Below are 14,546 nucleotides of genomic sequence, written 5' to 3'. Positions count from 1 at the left end.
TAGACACACAAGTTGATCCACGTGATCATATTCTTAGCCGTGTGCGGTGCCCCCTTCCACCATAGTCCTCGATAATATTGTAGCGGTGCTTAGGCGAAGCCCTGCGACGGTAGTGCATCAAGATCGTCACCACGCCGTCGTGCTAACAGAACTCTTCCCCGACACTTTGCTGGATCGGAGTCCGGGGATCGTCATCGAGCTGAACGTGTGCTAGAACTCGGAGGTGTCGTAGTTTCGGTGCTTGATCGGTCGGGCCGTGAAGACGTACGACTACATCAACCAAGTTAACGCTTCCGTTGTCGATCTACAAGGGTACGTAGATCACTCTCCCCCTCTCGTTGCTATGCATCACCATGATCTTGCGTGTGCGTAGGAAATTTTTTGAAATTACTACGTTCCCCAATAGTGGCATCCGAGCCTAGGTTTTATATGTTGATGTTATATGCACGAGTAGAACACAAGTGAGTTGTGGGCGATATAAGTCATACTGCTTACCAGCATGTCATACTTTGGTTCGGCGGTATTGTTGGACGAAGCGGCCCGGACCGACATTACGCGTACGCTTACGCGAGACCGGTTCTCCCGACGTGCTTTGCACATAGGTGGCTTGCGGGTGACAGTTTCTCCAACTTTAGTTGAACCGAGTGTGGCTACGCCCGGTCCTTGCGAAGGTTATAATAGCACCAACATGACAAACTATCATTGTGGTTTTGATGCGTAGGTAAGATTGGTTCTTGCTTAAGCCCGTAGCAGCCACGTAAAACTTGCAACAACAAAGTAGAGGACGTCTAACTTGGTTTTGCAGGGCATGTTGTGATGTGATATGGTCAAGACATGATGCTAAATTTTATTGTATGAGATGATCATGTTTTGTAACCGAGTTATCGGCAACTGGCAGGAGCCATATGGTTGTCGCTTTATTGTATGCAATGCAATCGCGCTGTAATGCTTTACTTTATCACTAAGCGGTAGCGATAGTCGTGGAAGCATAAGATTGGCGAGACGACAACGATGCTACGATGGAGATCAAGGTGTCGCGCCGGTGATGATGGTGATCACGACGGTGCTTCGAAGATGGAGATCACAAGCACAAGATGATGATGGCCATATCATATCACTTATATTGATTGCATGTGATGATTATCTTTTATGCATCTTATCTTGCTTTGATTGACGGTAGCATTATAAGATGATCTCTCACTAATTATCAAGAAGTGTTCTCCCTGAGTATGCACCGTTGCGAAAGTTCTTCGTGCTGAGACACCACGTGATGATCGGGTGTGATAGGCTCTACGTTCAAATACAACGGGTGCAAAACAGTTGCACACGCGGAATACTCAGGTTATACTTGACGAGCCAAGCATATACAGATATGGCCTCGGAACACGGAGACCGAAAGGTCGAGCGTGAATCATATAGTAGATATGATCAACATAGTGATGTTCACCAATGAAACTACTCCATCTCACGTGATGATCGGACATGGTTTAGTTGATTTGGATCACGTAATCACTTAGAGGATTAGAGGGATGTCTATCTAAGTGGGAGTTCTTTAAGTAAATTAATTGAACCTAAATTTATCATGAAACTTAGTACCTGATAGTATCTTGCTTGTTTATGCTTGATTGTAGATAGATGGCTCGTGCTGTTGTTCCGTTGAATTTTAATGCATTCCTTAGAAAGCAAAGTTGAAAGGTGATGGTAGCAATTACACGGACTGGGTCCGTAACTTGAGGATTATCCTCATTGCTGCACAGAAGAATTACGTCCTGGAAGCACCGCTGGGTGCTAGGCCTGCTGCTGGAGCAACACCAGATGTTATGAACGTCTGGCAGAGCAAAGCTCTGCTGCTGGAGCAACACCAGATGTTATGAACGTCTGGCAGAGCAAAGCTGATCACTACTCGATAGTTCAGTGTGCCATGCTTTACGGCTTAGAATCGGGACTTCAACGACGTTTTGAACGTCATGGAGCATATGAGATGTTTCAGGAGTTGAAGTTAATATTTCAAGCAAATGCCCGGATTGAGAGATATGAAGTCTCCAATAAGTTCTATAGCTGCAAGATGGAGGAGAACAGTTTTGTCAATGAGCATATACTCAAAATGTCTGGGTATAATAATCACTTGATTCAATTGGGAGTTAATCTTCCAGATGATTGCGTCATTGACAGAATTCTCCAATCACTGCCACCAAGCTACAAGAGCTTCGTGATGAACTATAATATGCAAGGGATGAATAAGACTATTCCCGAGATCTTCGCAATGCTGAAAGCTGCGGAGGTAGAAATCAAGAAGGAGCATCAAGTGTTGATGGTCAACAAGACCACTAGTTTCAAGAAAAAGGGCAAAGGGAAGAAGAAGGGGAACTTCAAAAAGAACGGTAAGCAAGTTGCTGCTCAAGAGAAGAAACCCAAACCTGGACCTAAGCCTGAAACTGAGTGCTTCTACTGCAAGCAGACTGGTCACTGGAAGCGGAACTGCCCCAAGTATTTGGCGGATAAGAAGGATGGCAAGGTGAACAAAGGTCTATGTGATATACATGTTATTGATGTGTACCTTACTAATGCTCGCAGTAGCACCTGGGTATTTGATACTGGTTCTGTTGCTAATATTTGCAACTCGAAACAGGGACTACGGATTAAGCGAAGATTGGCTAAGGACGAGGTGACGATGCGCGTGGGAAACGGTTCCAAAGTCGATGTGATCGCAGTCGGCACGCTACCTCTACATCTACCTTCGGGATTAATATTAGACCTAAATAATTGTTATTTGGTGCCAGCGTTAAGCATGAACATTATATCTGGATCTTGTTTGATACGAGACGGTTATTCATTTAAATCTGAGAATAATGGTTGTGCTATTTATATGAGTAATATCTTTTATGGTCATGCACCCTTAAAGAGTGGTCTATTTTTGTTGAATCTCGATAGTAGTGACACACATATTCATAGTGTTGAAGCCAAAAGATGCAGAGTTGATAATGATAGTGCAACTTATTTGTGGCACTGCCGTTTAGGTCATATCGGTGTAAAGCGCATGAAGAAACTCCATACTGATGGACTTTTGAAACCACTTGATTATGAATCACTTGGTACTTGCGAACCGTGCCTCATGGGCAAGATGACTAAAACACCGTTCTCCGGTACTATGGAGAGAGCAACAGATTTGTTGGAAATCATACATACAGATGTATGTGGTCCGATGAATATTGAGGCTCGTGGCGGATATCGTTATTTTCCCACCTTCACAGATGACTTAAGCAGATATGGGTATATCTACTTAATGAAACATAAGTCTGAAACGTTTGAAAAGTTCAAAGAATTTCAGAGTGAAGTTGAAAATCATCGTAAAAAGAAAATAAAGTTTCTACGATCTGATCGTGGAGGAGAATATTTGAGTTACGAGTTTGGTGTACATTTGAAACAATGCGGAATAGTTTCGCGACTCACGCCACCCGGAACACCACAGCGCAATGGTGTGTCTGAACGTCGTAATCGTACTTTACTAGATATGGTGCGATCTATGATGTCTCTTACTGATTTACCGCTATCGTTTTGGGGATACACTCTAGAGACGGCCGCATTCACGTTAAATAGGGCACCATCAAACTCCGTTGAGACGACGCCTTATGAACTGTGGTTTGGCAAGAAACCAAAGTTGTCGTTTCTGAAAGTTTGGGGCTGCGATGCTTATGTGAAAAAGCTTCAACCTGATAAGCTCGAACCCAAATCGGAGAAATATGTCTTCATAGGATATCCAAAGGAAACTATTGGATACACCTTCTATCACAGATCCGAAGGCAAGACTTTTGTTGCTAAATTCGGAAACTTTCTGGAGAAGGAGTTTCTCTCGAAAGAAGTGAGTGGGAGGAAAGTAGAACTTGACGAGGTAACTGTACCTGCTCCCTTATTGGAAAGTAGTGCACCACAGAAAACTATTTCAGTGACACCTACACCAGTTAGTGAGGAAGCTAATGATGATGATCATGAAACTTCAGAACAAGATACTACTGAACCTCGTAGATCAACCAGAGTGAGATCCGCGCTAGAGTGGTACGGTAATCCTGTTCTGGAAGTCATGCTACTAGATCATGATGAACCTACGAACTATGAAGAAGCGATGGTGAGCCCAGATTCCGCAAAATGGCTTGAAGCCATGAAATCTGAGATGGGATCCATGTATGAGAACAAAGTATGGACTTTTGTTGACTTGCCCGATGATCGGCAAGCAATTGAGAATAAATGGATCTTCAAGAAGAAGACTGACGCTGACGGTAATATTACTGTCTACAAAGCTCGACTTGTCGCAAAAGGTTTTCGGCAAGTTCAAGGGATTAACTATGATGAGACCTTCTCACCCGTAGCAATGCTTAAGTCTGTCCAAATCATGTTAGCAATTGCCGCATTTCATGATTATGAAATTTGGCAAATGGATGTCAAAACTGCATTCCTGAATGGATTTCTGGAAGAAGAGTTGTATATGATGCAACCAGAAGGTTTTGTCGATCCAAAGGGAGCTAACAAAGTGTGCAAGCTCCAGCGATCCATTTATGGACTGGTGCAAGCCTCTCGGAGTTGGAACAAACGCTTTGATAGTGTGATCAAAGCATTTGGTTTTATACAGACTTTTGGAGAAGCCTGTATTTACAAGAAAGTGAGTGGGAGCTCTGTAGCATTTCTGACATTATATGTGGATGACATATTACTAATTGGAAATGATATAGAATTTCTGGATAGCATAAAGGGATACTTGAATAAGAGTTTTTCAATGAAAGACCTCGGTGAGGCTGCTTACATATTAGGCATTAAGATCTATAGAGATAGATCAAGACGCTTAATTGGACTTTCACAAAGCACATACCTTGACAAAGTTTTGAAGAAGTTCAAAATGGATCAAGCAAAGAAAGGGTTCTTGCCTGTGTTACAAGGTGTGAAGTTGAGTAAGACTCAATGCCCAACCACTGCAGAAGATAGAGAGAAAGTGAAAGATGTTCCCTATGCTTCAGCCATAGGCTCTATCATGTATGCAATGCTGTGTACCAGACCTGATGTGTGCCTTGCTATAAGTCTAGCAGGGAGGTACCAAAGTGATCTAGGAGTGGATCACTGGACAGCGCTCAAGAACATCCTGAAATACCTAAAAAGGACTAAGGATATATTTCTCATATATGGAGGTGACAAAGAGCTCATCATAAAAGGTTACGTTGATGCAAGCTTTGACACTGATCCGGACGATTCTAAATCGCAAACCGGATACGTGTTTACATTAAACGGTGGAGCTGTCAGTTGGTGCAGTTCTAAACAAAGCGTTGTAGTGGGATCTACATGTGAAGCGGAGTACATAGCTGCTTCAGAAGCAGCAAATGAAGGAGTCTGGATGAAGGAGTTCATATCCGATCTAGGTGTCATACCTAGTGCATCCGGTCCAATGAAAATCTTTTGTGACAATACTGGTGCAATTGCCTTGGCAAAGGAATCTAGATTTCACAAGAGAACCAAGCACATCAAAAGACGCTTCAATTCCATTCGGGATCTAGTCCAGGTGGGAGACATAGAGATTTGCAAGATACATACGGATCTGAATGTTGCAGACCCGTTGACTAAGCCTTTTCCACGAGCAAAACATGATCAGCACCAAGGCTCCATGGGTGTTAGAATCATTAATGTGTAATCTAGATTATTGACTCTAGTGCAAGTGGGAGACTGAAGGAAATATGCCCTAGAGGCAATAATAAAGTTATTATTTATTTCCTTATATCATGATAAATGTTTATTATTCATGCTAGAATTGTATTAACCGGAAACATAATACATGTGTGAATACATAGACAAATAGAGTGTCACTAGTATGCCTCTACTTGACTAGCTCGTTAATCAAAGATGGTTATGTTTCCTAACCATAAACAAAGAGTTGTTATTTGATTAACGGGATCACATCATTAGGTGAATGATCTGATTGACATGACCCATTCCATTAGCTTAGCACCCGATCGTTTAGTATGTTGCTATTGCTTTCTTCATGACTTATACATGTTCCTATGACTATGAGATTATGCAACTCCCGTTTGCCGGAGGAACACTTTGTGTGCTACCAAACGTCACAACGTAAATGGGTGATTATAAAGGTGCTCTACAGGTGTCTCCAAAAGTACATGTTGGGTTGGCGTATTTCGAGATTAGGATTTGTCACTCCGATTGTCGGAGAGGTATCTCTGGGCCCTCTCGGTAATACACATCACATAAGCCTTGCAAGCATTGCAACTAATGAGTTAGTTGTGAGATGATGTATTATCGAACGAGTAAAGAGACTTGCCGGTAACGAGATTGAACTAGGTATGTGATACCAACGATCGAATCTCGGGTAAGTAACATACCGATGACAAAGGGAACAACGTATGTTGTTATGCGGTCTGACCGATAAAAGATCTTCGTAGAATATGTAGGAGCCAATATGAGCATCCAGGTTCCGCTATTGGTTATTGACCGGAGACGTGTCTCGGTCATGTCTACATTGTTCTCGAACCCGTAGGGTCCGCACGCTTAAGGTTTCGATGACAGTTATATTATGAGTTTATGAGTTTTGATGTACCGAAGTTAGTTCGGAGTCCCGGATGTGATCACGGACATGACGAGGAGTCTCGAAATGGTCGAGACATAAAGATTGATATATTGGACGGCTATATTCGGACACCGGAAGTGTTCCCGGGGAAGTTTCGGATAAAACTGGAGCACCGGGGGGTTAGCAGAACCCCCCGGGGGGTTAATGGGCCTCATGGGCCTAAAGTGGAGAAGAGGAGGGGCTGCCAGGGCAGGCCGCGCGCCCCCTCTCCCCCTAGTCCAAATTGGACAAGGAGGGAGGGGCGGCGCCCCCCCTTTTCCTTCTCTCCTTCCCCCTCTCCTACTTGGACAAGGAAAGGGAGGGGAGTCCTACTCCCGGTAGGAGTAGGACTCCTCCTGCGCGCCTCCTACTAGGGCCGGCCGCACCCCCCCTTGGATCCTTTATATACGGAGGCAAGGGGCACCCCTAGACACACAAGTTGATCCACGTGATCATATTCTTAGCCGTGTGCGGTGCCCCCTTCCACCATAGTCCTCGATAATATTGTAGCGGTGCTTAGGCGAAGCCCTGCGACGGTAGTGCATCAAGATTGTCACCACGCCGTCGTGCTGACAGAACTCTTCCCTGACACTTTGCTGGATCGGAGTCCGGGGATCGTCATCGAGCTGAACGTGTGCTAGAACTCGGAGGTGCCGTAGTTTCGGTGCTTGATCGGTCGGGCCGTGAAGACGTACGACTACATCAACCAAGTTAACGCTTCCGTTGTCGATCTACAAGGGTACGTAGATCACACTCTCCCCCTCTCGTTGCTATGCATCACCATGATCTTGCATGTGCATAGGAAATTTTTTGAAATTACTACGTTCCCCAACACACGGCGCGCAGGCCGGAGGGGAAAGACGACTACGACCAAACCGATAAAACCACCGCAACAGAGATCAGGCGTTAGGTCCCAGCCCGGAGAAGAAGGATGCCGAAGCCCGAATTTTGGCGATGAGCGCGTCCAGGGCATCCCGATCGTCTTCTTTAGTCAATAATCTCCACTGCTGCAATAAGATACAAGATTTGAAAAGAACGTCAACAGGTTTAGATGGAAAGATATGCTCGATAGTAAATATATTCCTAGTAGTCCAAAGGGACCAACATAAGGCACCCAAGCCAACCCAGAACACCCTCTTGGTGACCCCAACAAAAACCTTGGCAAGGGTTCTAAGCTCAGAGAAGGACGAGGGATTCCAAGAGACCTGAAGCCAAGATCTGACGCAACTCCAAACGAACTTAGCCAAGACACAATGGAAAAAGATGTGGTCCGTGTTTTCCAAAGCACCACAAAGGAGACAGAACTCTGATCCCGGACCATTGCGCTTGCGAATCTGATCAGCCGCAGGAAGGCGGCCTCTGAAGGCTTGCCAAAGAAATATCTTAATCTTAGGAGGCACTTTAGACTTCCAGATGTTAGTAAATCTATTCGAGGGGGTACCTCCGATAAGCCTAGAGTAAAAAGACTTGACCGAAAACCTGCCAAAAGACGAATGAGGCCAAATTACAGAATCCGGAGCCTCCGAGAGCACGGGGAAGAGGGCAGAAAGATTTTGCCAATCCTCCAACTCTTCAGGAGACAGGGAACGGCGAAAAGCCAGGTCCCAGTTATTATCCGCCACCTCCGCGATGGAGATGTCCGGCTTAGGACAGTAGGAAAACAAAACCGGGAATTGAGTAGCCAGAGGAGCATCTCCACACCACCAATCCCGCCAAAAACAAACAGAACTGCCATTGCCCACGATAAACTTAACATGCTCCAAAAAATTGGTCTAACTTTGACAAGGTTCTTCCAGAATTGAGACCCACGTCTAGCAGAAGCAAACAGGGGGCTAGATTGAGGGAAATACTTGGCCTTGAGGATAGAATACCAAAGAGAGTCGGCCCCAGTAGTCATAATTTTCCACCACCATTTAATTAATAAGCATTTGTTCATCACCAGCATATTAATAATGCCTAAACCCCCAAGGTTCTTAGGCCGACACATAAGCTGCCACTTGACTAATCTATATTTCCGCTTATTATCCGCCGCATTCCAATAGAAGGCACCCCTGTGTTTGTCAAAGCCGGCGTGAATACCAGCCGAAAGGAGATAGAAACCCATAAGGAACATCGGTAGGGCTGAGAGACAGGAGTTGATTAAGGCCACCTTGCCAGCATTAGTATTGTATCTACCGCACCATGGAAGGACCCTGTTACCCACTTTAGCTATAGCCGGGGCAAAATCCTTAGCAAGAAGTTTAAAAGGAGAAATTGGGAGGCCCGGATATTTGAATGGAAAGGAACCTAAAGAGCGGTTAAGAAGCCTGGCCACACGCAGGGCTTCCGCATCATTCACACCAGTAACTAGAACCTCACTCTTGGAGAAGTTAATCTTCAATCCAGAGACCGCTTCGAAGCAAAGAAGGATGAATTTCAAATTGGCAATACACGCATCATCCAATTCAACCATAATGATCGTATCGTCGGCATACTGAAGGTGAGAGACCCCTTCCGGAATGAGATGAGAGACCACCGGACTAATGTGACCACATTGAGTCGCCCTCACGAGAATACAGGAAAAGGCATCGGCCACAAAATTGAAAAGGACAGGGGAAGCCGGATCCCCTTGACAAAGTCCCCTGCCATTGGCAAAAAAATTACTAATATGCCTATTCACCGAAACGGCAGTGTGGCCCCCAGTGACCAACTGCATGATACGATGCACGTAAGCTCCATCAAAACCTTTCGCGAGCAAGACCTGCTTAAGAAAAGACCAGCTGACCGAGTCGTATGCTTTTTCAAAGTCTAACTTAAGAATAACTGCTTTAGAGCCCCGAGAATTTAGGTCATGCACAATTTCATGCAAAGAGAGGATACCATCTAAAATAAACCGACCCTTAATGAAAGCAGATTGGAAGGGACTAATAACTCTATGAGCAACCGGAGAAAGGCGGTTCGCGAAGCCCTTAGCCGGGAATTTGGCAAAATTATTAATCAGAGCAATAGGACGAAATTGAGAGATTAGTTCAGCCGCCTTGACCTTGGGAATCAGAGAAATGACAGCATAGTTCAAGCAGGAAATATCGATATAGCCAAGGCAAAATCCCTGTATGACATTGCAAACCAGCTGCTTTAACTGAGGCCAAAATTTTCGAAAAAAAGGAATAGAAAAGCCGTCAGGCCTAGAGGCCGCATTAGGGTTAGCGGAGTTAACTATTTCCCAGACTTCCTGATCAGACAGGGGGATCATCAACGCGGCGTTGTCCTCGACCAAAACTTTTAAACCCATGTTCCAGAGAGAAGGGGAGATCAAGAGGCCCGAAGGAGGTTTCGCGTCAAGCAAAGTAGAGAAGAAGTCCTGCACGTGATTCATAATAACAGATTGGTCTGAAGACCGCACCCCATTGATGATCAGATTGTTGATACCACAACGCCTCCTCCGACCGTTCGCAATGGCAAAAAAATATGCAGTGGGGGAATCGCCCTTTAGCGTCCAATTAAGCGTGCCCCGCTGTCGCCAATACATCTCAGCCTGATGGTGCAGCTGCAGTAAGGCAGCCTCGAGGTTATACCTCACAGACCAACCATCCTCGGAAAGCCCAGCAGAGTCAGCAGTCAAGTCTAGTGCCAAGATTTGGGTCTCAAGGAAATCTTTGGAGCGACGATCCTCCGCCACATGGTTGCGGGACCAGCCTCTAAGGAACTTACGCAGGTTGTAGGAGCAAGAATGCCAGTCATCCAGAGGACCTAAAGAGCGCGAATTAGAGGAGAGCAGATGAGATATCTTCACAGCAATCATATCACAAAAACCATCCACGAGCAACCAGGAGGCATCAAACTAAAATCTGGCCGGAGGTCTAAGGTTAACAGAACCGTCGTCAACAATGAGAGGGGTATGGTCAGAGCCAACAATACATTTGGCACCAAGGGAGGCCCTAGGAAAGAGGGAGTCCCACCTAGGACATATGAAAACTCTATCAAGCACAGATCTAATAGGATTAATCTGGTGATTAGACCAAGTAAAGCGGGCTCCAACCCGGGGAAGTTCACGAATAGCATTGAAGCTGATAAACTCATTAAAAGCATTCGCTAAAGGCCAGGAGAAGATATCGTTGCTTTTGTCAGAAGGGTGGCGAAGAAGGTTAAAATCACCCCCGATAACCATCGGGAGGTTACAAGATTCGATCTTCACAGAAAGTTCATTAAGAAACAGAGGAGCAATAGAATGATCAGCAGGCCCACAAACCACTATTACCTCCATTAGAATATTCCGCGCTTTAAAAAAGAGAACAGCACTAACCCAAAAGATCCCATGGTCATAAGCAACAACATCGAAGATGTCCTTATTCGAGCCTATCAAAATCCCACCCGAGTGGCCCGAGGAAGGTAAAACATGCCAATCAAATCTATCCATACCCACGATGGCAGAAAGTTCATTAGGGGAAAAGGACTCCTTAAAAGTTTCAACCAACCCCACGAAGTCAATATGGTTCGAGCGGATCAAATCTTTTATTTGGTCACGACGCCCCCTAGCGCCGAACCCTCTAATATTCCAAAATAAAGCTTTAATTTATAAGAAAGATTCTTAATGCGGAGACTAGACCTGCTAGGAGCCACGCAGGTTTTAACTCTTTTAGAAGTGCCCCTCCTGGAGGGACCAGGCTGGGGCTGGCCACTACCAACACCCAGACCCGCCTCCGGACCCAGAGGGTCAATAGACACAGTAGCGTCGGAGGCAACGGCCTACTTAGCTTTGGCAATGGCCGCCTGAGCAGCCTCGTTAGCCCGAATGATTGCAAGAAGAGAGCTAGGAGAGCCCACATTAGAATCAACCACCACTCCCACATCCGACATGATTTTAAAAAGATGATTATCCGACAAAGTAGGTAGAACCAGATGAACCGGAGAGGAAACATAGGAATGAGTGGGATGCATACCTGGGGTAGGAAGACCCTTCGCAGCAGCCCGTTTTTCCGCCCGTTCCAGAACAGAGCCACCCGAGTTGGCCACCCGCCATCCTTTGTGAGCCGTAGACGCCGGCGACCGAATCGCCTGTGACCGAGGCATGGGGGAAGCCGAAGATGGACCAGAGCGAGACATGGACCCGAGCTCCTTGTCGAGGCGACGGCAAACACCGGCAGTGGATTGTTTAGAGCCCAGAGAATTCCTGCTCTTAGCTGAGAATTTGCGCACCGAGGATTTGTTCTTCCGCATGGACTGGGCACCCACCCCAGCACGCTCAGGGGAGGCAGGGAGATCCTCAATCCTGGAGCGGGTGGGGGAGATCGGGCGGGCTGGGAGGTTGGAGCAGGCACCAGACATGGGGGTAACCGCCACAGACGGAATCTTCAGAGAAGCAGCACCAGGAACATCCGCCATAGGCTCAGTAGGAGGGATCGCCAAAGACTACCGAGGGCCAGCACCAGAGGGAGCTTGAGACTGGAACAATTCCCTTTCAGACTCAGCCAAGCCATCCCATTCAGATTGGGTGAAACGGAGATTGGAGCCACCACTCTGGTTGTTACCGCCCATCGATCCATCCCAATCCTTATCGTGTTTATCCGTGGGATTAGAAGGAGGAGAAGGGGAGGAGGGGGTTGATAGGCCGCCGCCCCCTCCACCCGCACCCTAAGCCTGATACCGTTGGGAGAGGGGAAAACGTCGATCGAACCATGAACACAACTCGGATCCAGGCACCAAATCTTCATCCTAGCGGGGCCAACCTTGGTCAGAGAATCCGAGTCCACCTCCACGGGCTTCCCAATTAGAACCCCCACCGCCATGAGAAAATCGGACGAGCGAAGACCAGCTGGTAAATCATAAATGAGCACCCAGACCTGAGAGAGAGGGCCAACCGCCGTACCATTGCAAGTTGCCGGCTTGACCGAGACAACCAGTTGGTTGAGGGGAAGGGTAAAGCTGGTACAGGAAGCAATCATCCGCAGGCACTCCTTGGAGGGGAACACCAATGAAAACTCATGGTCAGATATCTGGGCCACTTGCCAATCCCATCCAGCCTCATCCCAGATCCGGAGCCCATCGAGTAAGGTCTGGGGAGAGATCTTCTGGTCCCTCACATGAACAATAGCAGCATTCGAAAGCGAGGGGGGCACCTCCAGAGTAGGCAGATCAGAATCAAAAGCAAAAAAGGCACAACCAGGGAGACCCGTGCCAAACTGGAGGAGAGAGGGAGGTTTCAGTCTATTAGTGCAGTTGACCGTGAGGTGACCATCAGATCGGCAGATCAAACAGAAAGGGGGTTTGGTACAGCGAGATTGGAAGTGATTGGGCTTGTGGCAGGCGAAGCAGGTGAGCGCAACAGGGTTGCTATGGGAGGCAGCGGAGGGGCGAGGATGCGGGAGGGGAGGAGGAGGAGGCAGGATCCCATCCCCCATCACCGGAGAGGAGGAAGAGCCAGGTAAAGGACCGGGGGGCGCCGCGCCGGCCCCACGAAGGAATGAGGCGGCGGACGGGATCCCACCCCCGCACCAGCCGGACGAGGAGGAGGAGGGAAACGCCCCGGGGCGGGCGTGCCGCGCCCCGTGCCGGGCACAGGCAGAGAACCCGAGGAAGAAGAACCCCCACCACCAGAGGCCGCCGCCGCCTCCCATGGATCCACCACAGGAGGAGGAGAAGGGCCAAATCCAGGCCGCGGAGGCCCAGAGCCAGGGGCGCGCCCCTGCTCCACGCGCCACGACCAGTCTGGACCAGCAGCCCATGCCGCACGGTCCCGAGCCGCTTGCTCGCGGGCCGCCTGCTCCGACTCCAGCTTGGAGCGGAGCTCAGCCTCGAGCTCCAGGTCCACCGCCGATGAGGGCGACGCCTCGCGCGACCGCTTACAGCCCGACACGGCCTCGCACAACGAGCCCCAAGATTTGTCTATGGAGAGCACCGCGGCAAAGGAGAGGAGAAGGGGAGGAGGAGGGCTAGATCTGACGAGGCGATGGATGGGAAAGCGATGATGGCGCAGATCTGCAGCGGAAGCCGGAAACCCTAACAAAGGGGGAAGGGAGCCACGGGGGATCCATAAGTAGCCGGTCGAGGCCGAGCCCACCTGGGCCCGACGGGTTGAATGGGCCAACGAAGAGGGGGGAGGAGGCGGCACTGCGGGGGACCTAACCAGGCCAAAAGAAATTAGAGGGGGAAAGTCAAAGATAGACGAGAGAGGGGGAGGAGATGGCCCACCTGGAGGGGCAACAGCGAGAGGCCCAACAGGCCCCCAGAAGGTCCATCCAGCGGCCCAATAGCCAACGAAGCGGTTACCAGATCTAGGTCAAGCGGCACCGATGGCACCAACCGCCCCGGGAGCCCCGCCGCCGGTGGCGCAGCAGACGGGGAAGCACCACAGGAGGAAGATGAAGATGGGGAGCCACCAAGCTCCCCATCAGGGGCGGCACCCAGAAACCCAGAACCAGATGAAGCAGCCGAGCACATACCGGCCCTGCCCCGACGGCGAGAAACCCGGATCCAGCCAACACCAGGATCCGCACCAACTAGAGGCCGACCCCTCCCACCAGGAGCAAACTTGCGGGGACGGGGTGCAGGAGGGAGGGCCACTGGCCGTGCCGGAACTGCGGCGAGCAGCAGGGCGAGGGAGGAGCAGAACACAGTTCGTCATCATCGGAAGCGAAAGCCCAAAAACGAGATCCCAACGCGGGTAGAGGAGAGGGGGAAGGGGGGAGAGCACCGGCCCGCAGGCAGGGGAGCGGGGGAGGGGCACAACAGCGAGGGGAGGGGAGGACGCCCGGGCCGCCACCGGCGACGGGGAGGGGGAAGGAGGGGCGGAGAGCGCCACGGGCGGGAGGAGGGGGAGGGAGACAGGAGAGCCATCTCCTCACGAACTCCTTACCTCATAATCCTAGCCCTCATTGGTTGATTTTCATGATGTTGCTTAAATTTTATTGAGGTAGCCCTCCAAATAAAATGGCATGCATGCTTACAGAAGTACAATATGGTGGACAATCAT

The sequence above is a fragment of the Triticum urartu genome, chromosome 3A, assembly GCF_056163025.1.
Source record: "Triticum urartu cultivar PI428250 chromosome 3A, HENAU_Tu73, whole genome shotgun sequence".
Classification (NCBI taxonomy): Eukaryota; Viridiplantae; Streptophyta; class Magnoliopsida; order Poales; family Poaceae; genus Triticum; species Triticum urartu.
The sequence above is the reverse complement of the archived record's forward strand: the minus strand, read 5'-3'. Positions refer to the sequence as shown.